Consider the following 8,282-nt stretch of genomic DNA (forward strand, 5'->3'; position numbering starts at 1 on the left):
ACCAACTCGTCATCTAGCATTAGGTATATCTCCTAATGCTATCCCTCCCCTCTCCCCCCACCCCACAACAGTGTGTACATAGCAGTGTTTATATTTGTGTGGTACATGAGATTTTTTGCTACAGGCATACAATATGAAATAAACACATCATGGGGAAAAGGGTATCCATCCCCTCAAGCATGTAGCCTTTGTGTTACAAACAATCCAATCACATTGTTTTAATCATTCTAAAATGTACAATCAAGTTATTATTGGCTATAGTCACCCTGTTGTGTGACCAAATAGTGGGTCTTAGCCATTGTTTCTAACTATTTTTTGTACCCATTAACCATCCACACCTTGTCCCCAGGCCCCCACTACCTTTCCCAGCCTTTGGTAATTATCTTTCTATTCTCTATTTCCATGAGTCAATTGTTTTGATTTTTAGATACCATAAACAAGTGAGAACATACAATGTTTTTCTTTCTGTGCCTGGTTTATTTCACTTCATATAATGATCTCCAGTTCTATCCATGTTGCTGCAAATAACTGGATCTCATTCTTTTTTATGGCTGAATAGTACCCCCTTGTGTACATGTACCACATTTTCTTTATCCATTCATCTGTTGATGGACACTTAGGTTGCCTCCAAACCTTAGCTATTGTGAACAGTGCTGCAACAAACATAGAGTGCAGATATCTCTTTGATATGTGGATTTCCTTTCTTTTGGGTATACACCCAGCAGTGGGATTGCTGGATCATATGGTAGCTCCATTTTTAGTTTTTTGAGAACCACTGTTCTCCATAGTGTTTGTCCTAATTCACATTCCCACCAACAGTGTACGAGGATTCCCTTTTCTCCACATCCTTGCCAGGATTTGCTCATTGTAGTTTTGATTTGCATTTCTCTGATGATCAATGATGTTAAGCACCTTTTCGTATGCCTTTTTGCCATTGTAGGTCTTCTTTTGAGAAACATGTATTCAAATCTTTTGCCCATTTTTCAAAACTTTTATTTTAGGTTCAGGGGTGCATGTGCAAGTTTGCTGTATAGATAACCTTATGTCACAAGGGTTTGTTGTACAGATTATTTCATCACCCAGGGACTAAAGCCTAGTACCCAATAGTTATTTTTTCTGATCCTCTCCCTCCTCCCACCCTCCACCCTCAAGTAGGCCCCAGTGTCTGTTGTTCTCTTCTTTGCGTCCATGTGTTCTCATCATTTAGCTTCCACTTACAAGTGAGAACATGTGGCATTTGGTTTTCTGTTCCCGTGTTAGTTTGCTAAGGATAATGGCCTCTGGCTCCATCCAAGTTCCTGCAAAGACAAGATTTCATTCTTTTATTATGGCTGCATAGTATTCCATGATGTATATGTACCCCATTTTCTTTATCCAATCTGTCATTGATGCTTTTGCCCATTTTTTAACAGACTATTAGATTTTTTTCCTATAGAGTTGTTTGAGCTCTTTATATATTCTGGTTATTAATCCCTTGTCACAAGGGTAGTTTGCAAGTATTTTTTCCTAAATTTGACTGATTTCTGAGCTGGGGATGCTGACCTGTCTTGCACCACTTAGGGGGACAAAATGGAAGAAACGTCAGCACAGGGAGGGGAGAAACGGAGTCCACATTCACAGGGCCAGATGAAATATAAAACCTCTTCCATGGAGTAGAAGCCAAACTGGAGTCAACCAGGGTAACACAGCAGAAGATAAGTCTAATAGTAATAAAATAAAAGCAAAAATCCTTGCAGAGGTCTATGAGGCACTCATTATATTCTTCCCAACCCAATCCCACTCTGAGCGGCTCCTGCTCTTCCCCATGCACACTGGTCTCAGCCACACAGGCCTTCCTCCTCCTCTTCCTCAAGCATTCAAGCTTGCTCTCACCTCAGAATCTTTGTACCTCCTGTTCCCTCTGCCTGGAGCCCATACCCCTGGGCCAGCCTACTGGAGGATGAGATGCCACATGGAGCAGAGACAAACTGACAATCCATCCCGGCTAAAGCCATCCTATACCAGCAAGGCTCTGGCCAATCTACCAGCTGACCATGAATGAGTCCAGTAAAGATTGGACAAACCTGGTCCAGATCAGCAGAACAACCCAACAAAACTGTTAGAATAAATATTAGTGGTTTAGAATAAATATCACTTCATTTTGGAGTTCTTTCTTACACAGCAATAGCTAACTGATACAAAGGTTGTGCTACCAACTTGCTGTGTAACTAATACAAACATTTACTCTGTCTGCAAATTCCTTATCAGGAAAGCAAGAGAGTCGGAAAAGTTTTAGTCTTTCACTTGCTTTGATGTTTCAACAATATTCTGCATGGGTATACACTCACATTTTTCTTTTTTTATTGATACATAATCCTTTACATATTTATGGTGTACATGTGAGTATTTGTGGCATATATAGAATGTATAATGAACAAGTCAGAGTATTTGGGGTATCTGTCACTTTGAGTATTTATCATTCCTATGTGTTGGAAACAACTTAAGTTTCCTCTTCTAGCGACTTTGAAATATACACTACATTGCTGCCAACTATAGTCACCCTACTCTGCTATTCAACATTAGAATTTATATCTTCTATCTAACTGTATGTATTTCTGGTTTACCAACCCGTCTTCATGCCCACCTCCCACCTGCACACTCTTCCCAGCCTCTCATACCTATCATTCTATTCACTACCTCCATACATACTTCCTTTTTCAGGAACTCTTTCTTCCCTTACCTTTTATAACACCACAGTTGTATGGTTCTCCATGTACTTTTCTAGCTTCTAACTCTCTGTTCCTCCCACAGCTCATTCTTCAGTGTCTGGCCATGAAATATTGAAATTACTCAAGATTCAGATCTCAGCCCTTATCTCTCCTCATTGTAAATCTCCCAATGTAAGCTCATTCATACCTTTGGATTCATTGGCTAAACCTAGGATACAGGCTTCCCTCTAAATCAGTCACTAAGCAGAAGTAAGATTATGATGTTTGGCTTAAACTAATCATGGTCCATAATTCCTGGGGATCAATGTGCTCAGGAAACCCAGCCTGAGCACAATGATCCTCCAAAAATGGAACATGGACATTAAGGAAAAAAGGAGGAATGACTCTGAGGTGGGCAACTAGGTATGCCTGACTGCCACACTGGAGATGAGGCTCTCATCCTCAAACTCTCCATCTCCCTATAACCTAATCCCTCACCAAATCCCGTGTATTCTGCTTCCCTAACATCTCTCAAATCTATTCTCGTCTTTTGTTCCACCTCTAGCACCTATTCCAAGCCCATTTTATCCTTTCCGTGGATGAAGGCGATGACCACCCACTGGCCCCTGCCTTAACCTGTGCTCCCTCCCATTGTCTCTCCTTCATCCAGCAGCCAAAACCACCAACTGACCAAGTTATCTTCCTGCTAGAATTCTGACTTCTCATTGCTTTTATGATGCAGATCAAGGTCCTGCATGGACTGGCTGCTGACAGAAGCCCCTCTATGCCCTTTCTCACTTTCTCCATTGCAGCTACATTGCCCTTGACTCAATTACTAAAATGGGCCATGCTTCCTCCCACCACACGGTCTTTATACGTACTGTCTCTACTTCCTAGAATGCTCCCACTTCCACTTTTACCTACCTCTTTTTCATTCCGCCTATCTTAGCCCAAATGTCACCTCCTCAGGGCAGCCTCTCTTGATCTCCTGACTGGGTAAAATGCCCCTATTACACACTCTTAGAGCTCTACAAAACGTTGCTTCATGAATGTGTATCATTTTCATCTTAAAGTAATGCAAATCATTCTTTGAGAAAGAAGAACAGAGAACAATACTTCAATATAGGTTCAATTACACTTGGAGGTGAAAAACTTCCTCAAGATTCACAGCTAGAAGAGACTGAGCAGAGATCTGAACCCAGGTCAGTCTGACTCCAGAGTCTGAACTCACTCCAATTCCTCACTTACCATCAAACTGGATCCCATGGACTCCTGGATTCCAGCAGGAGTGAAGGCTCAGGGAATAAGGGAAAACCAAGTAGGGACAGGGCTTTGGGCTTGTTGTCCATCTCTTTGTCCCCATGGGTCCCCCTAAAAAACATGCATCCTTATTTTCTCTCCTTATCCACAGCCTTCAACCTACACCATACACTTGAACCGATCTTGAACTTGGCTTCCTAAACTGTATTTGATTTCTCTGGTTCCTGATCTTATTTTTTGTCCATGGCCTCCTGCCTGCTCCTTGAATTTGACTCTTGCTGCCACTTTTCAGCTCTGTCCTCTAACCTCCTTTCAAAACTTTCAGCTAGACTCACCCATTAAATAATAATCAGACTCTTCAGATTGATTTGTTCTTCTGACTCCTTCCTGCTAATAATTTTGGCAGCTGATTTAGTCTTTCTCTCCACCCTCAAGTCCTTAGGGACTTTGATTTCCAATGTGAATGAACACAAGTCCACATCTTCACCCCCCTGGTGCTTGACTTGCCCAGCTCCAATGGAGTTCACTTTCCTACCATTTCAACCACCCACACCCAGGATCATGATATGCTGAACTTCTGCTAGAACATAAATCCCAGATTCCTACTTACCAACCACAACCTCATATCATTTCAACAAAGCCCTTCAATTGCATTCTTACTCACACTCCCTTCCCCCTCCTCTTTAACCACTCTCCATCATTTATCCCTCTCTCACTTATACCTTCAACCCATTCCTCTCACGCATCCTCACCATTCAATTCATGATACATTCTTTTCAGGCTAGAAAAAGACTAAATCCCTCCTGCAACAAATGCTCTCAGTGTCCCCATCTATAGTCCCTCAGCTCTTACCATTTTCATCACTTTCATCCAACTTCCAACTGCCATCTCCTGTCTTTTTACATGAGGACTTTATCTGGCTGCCAGAGCCTCCTTTCCCCATGCACATGGCCTGCTAAAGGTGCCTGGGAAATTAATACTTCCCCAATCCCCAAGGGACGGAAGCTCAACCAATGACTAAAATTGGTGGATAAATATATCCCAGCTCCCCAAAGTTCATGGGGAATTAAGTTTGAATACACAGTCCATATTGTCTTCCTGGGTTACCCAATAAAGTTAGCTCCATATTCCCACATTCATCTTGCTTGCTGACATATTCTTTACTGATGTCTCATTTCTTCACCCCCTACCCACATTGGTGTTTCCTGGGATCATCTCCAAAATAAACCACTTGCACTCAATTCTGTTTCAATGTCTGCTTTTGAAGGAATGCAAACACCTCCCACAATCCAACATCTCCTCTGGGTCCTGCCCAATCTCTTGCTTGCCTTTCTTAGGCCAGCATATACCTATGTTCATCTCTCTCCCATTCACTCTCCAACCCACTATAGTCTCGTTTCTGCCTCCAGCTTTTTCCTAAATGTATAGAGGTGTCTTTCCTTTTATTTGACCTCCGTGCAACTTTCAACATGTTGCCATTCTCTTCTCACATCTCTCTCCCTTGGCTTCACGACATCACTTTCCTGATCTTCGTACCTCTCTGCCATCCCTCGTTAAGTTCTTTCTCAGCTCTTTGAAACTCCAACCACCTTTTACATGTTGAGACTCCTAAACACTCCACCACCCTTGGCCTTTTTCTCCTCTTACTCTGAGGTTATACACCCTCCTTGGATGACCTCATCCAATTATGAGTCATAGTTCACTTTCCAATTGTTTAATCCATGCAGAGTACAATCCCAGGTGTCAGACCTTGACTCCAACTGCCAATCGAATCTCTCCCACATGTCCTAAACCCAAACCACTATCTATCTTTCCTTGCCCCTCTCTGGTTTATGTCACAATCATCCACACAGTCATCCAAGCCACTTGGAGTCATCTTAAATTCCTTTCCCTGTTTTATCCAGGATACCCAATTCACCACCCAATCTTGTTGATTCGTCCTTGCAAACATCTCTCCTCTCCATCATGACCTAGGCCCAGGTCACTGTCATCTCTTGCCCAGATTGCTGCCATAGCCTCTTTACCGGTTTCTCTGCCTCCAGTAACCACAATCCAATCAATTCCTTCTGAAACACAAATATCAGCCCCTCCTTCCCTGCTGCTTACAACCCTTCAATGATCTCACTACCCTCAGGTAAGGTTCAAACCCCTTAACAGCCTTCCAGGACCCTTCCCAATATAGTCCCCTTCTACCTCTCCAGCCTCACCTCTCACCACCTTGCATGCCTTAGCCCAGTGGCTCTCAACCCTGGCTGAACATTAGCATTACTTGGAGAGCTTTAAAAACCTACCAATACCTTGACCCTGCTCCCCAAACTTATGATGTGCATAATCAGGGATTAGGTGCAGGCATTTGTATTTTTTCAAATCCCCCAAGTGATTCTAATTTGCAGCCAGAGCTGTGAGCACTGCCCTAACCCAACTGAACGGGTTAGAGTTCTGCCCAGTTCCCACGTTCTCCCACATCCCTGGGCTCACCCATCCTGGCTCTGGCAACGCCTCCCCCTCGGCTTGCCTCACATGGAAAACATCTACTTATTCTTTAAAACGCAGCTCCAGGGAATCTTCCCTGACTCCAGCTTCCCAGTCTGAACTAGGAGCTTTCTTCCAAAATCACACAGTCTCCTGCGCTTAACCCTATCACAGCATTTATCACATTGAATATTAACTATGTATACCACCTCAAAAAGTGGCAATCTTGTGAAGGTGACATTGTGGGGGTGGTGTTTCATCATTACAACACCAGGGTCTAGCACAGTGGGTCACCCATTAGATGACTCAATTCCCGTTTGCTGAATGAATGAATGAATGAATGATCATCACTCTCCTCTAGCCATGAAGGTTGGAACTTTGGTGTCTTTTTGCTTCTCCGTCTCCCTCCCCTAGTTTCATGCTAGTGCACATAGTAGGTGCTCAACAAATATTTGTTGACTGAATGAATAAATATTAGACTCAAGAGACGAGCATTCAGTTTGTCCTCATTTTTACAGAAAAGCAATGGAGAGCAGAGACAAATCAAATTGAACTTCCTCCAGTTTTGCTAAAATGGAATTTGCCAAAGACGTCCTGAAAAATGGATTTAATTAGGCCCGTTAATAGGGCGTCATTGGTGGCTAAGATTTAAAGCTGAGGCTAGAAAAGGTATCGATAATTTTACCATTTTAAATCATATAGGAGGCTATTTCTCACTCCCACCCTAATTATAAGAATGTCTCTCAATGAAACCTCAGCTTTGGAGGGAAATGAAGCCGAAGGTGGAGGCAGGATCTGATATTTCATAGAAATGGAACAACAGAGGCATCATAGCAGAAACCCAGCTGTCTCAGCCCAGGTGTGCCCCCCACAGGGAAGGGGCTTAGTAGCATTGCGCAGCCAGGTCTCATTACCCTAATGATTGTCAGTACAAGCCGGTGTGCCTTTTAATTGCAAGAAACATCCAGGAGAGGGAAAGGTGCTGCAGTGTCTAATGACGAAGTGAATTCTGCATAGGTTTTCAGAGCCACATGGATATCTCGCATTCCATTCTCCCATTAGGCCGTTATAGAAATTCAAATTCTAATTGGTTCCATAATCAGATCCTGGAATCTTTCCACAATCTTTAGCTCACCACTGTCAGAAATAGTCAGCTGCCCCCAAATTATGGAGCCAAATAAAAGCTCAGTCTGGGGTTTCAGCTTCCTTCAGATACAAGGCGAATTGATCATCCATTGGAGAATAGTCTCTACTTTGGGGGCCCAGAAATTGACATAACAGGACAGCATGCATTCTACAAATCCTTATTGAATGTCACTTGATACTATGTGGTCTAGGCAGGGCTGGGACTAGGATGAGACAGGTTAGGCATTTTCCTGGGGAGAGCAAAATTTCAGAGGGTGCCAAACAACTGTAATTACAGTAATCAATATTTTAATACAGTAATATTAAAATAAAAATTAATACAGAGGCTGGGCACAGTGGCTCATGCCTATAATCCCAGCACTTTGGGAGACCGAGGCTGGCGGATCACCAGAGGTCAGGAGTTCAAGACTAGCCTAGCCAACATGGTGAAACCCCATCTCTACTAAAAATACAAAAATTAGCTGGGCATGGTGGCACACATCTGTAATTCCAGCTACTTGGGAGGCATGAGAATCACTTGAACCCAGGAGGCAGAGGTTGCAGTGAGCCAGGATTGCGCCATTGCACTCCAATCTAGGCAACAGAGCTAGATTCCATCTCAAAAAAAATGAAAAATTAATGCAGAAGTATCCACAATGAACAAAACATCAAAATTTTCACTGAAGGCTGGATCCAAGCTTGCACTTGCAAGATGTCTCACCCACCTCACTCCAGTCC

The 8,282-nt window shown here is 43.0% G+C and overlaps 1 long non-coding RNA gene across 3 annotated transcripts; it reads right to left on the reverse strand.

Moving 5' to 3' along the window:
• Positions 1-846: 846 nt before the first annotated feature.
• Positions 847-5,785, reverse strand: LOC134760381 (uncharacterized). 3 transcript variants are annotated; one of them, XR_010137738.1, is made up of 5 exons: positions 5,484-5,785; positions 3,936-4,058; positions 2,720-2,805; positions 1,543-1,700; positions 847-1,298 (listed from the first exon to the last, which is right to left on the reverse strand). It is a non-coding gene; the product is annotated as an uncharacterized LOC134760381 (long non-coding RNA). The 3 variants fall into 3 exon arrangements; XR_010137737.1 differs by lacking the exon at positions 1,543-1,700 and having other exon boundaries at positions 5,484-5,783; XR_010137736.1 differs by having other exon boundaries at positions 848-1,298; positions 3,936-5,780.
• Between the last annotated feature and the right edge of the window lie 2,497 nt (positions 5,786-8,282).

This window comes from Pongo abelii, chromosome 18, assembly GCF_028885655.2.
Source record: "Pongo abelii isolate AG06213 chromosome 18, NHGRI_mPonAbe1-v2.0_pri, whole genome shotgun sequence".
Lineage (NCBI taxonomy): Eukaryota > Metazoa > Chordata > Mammalia > Primates > Hominidae > Pongo > Pongo abelii.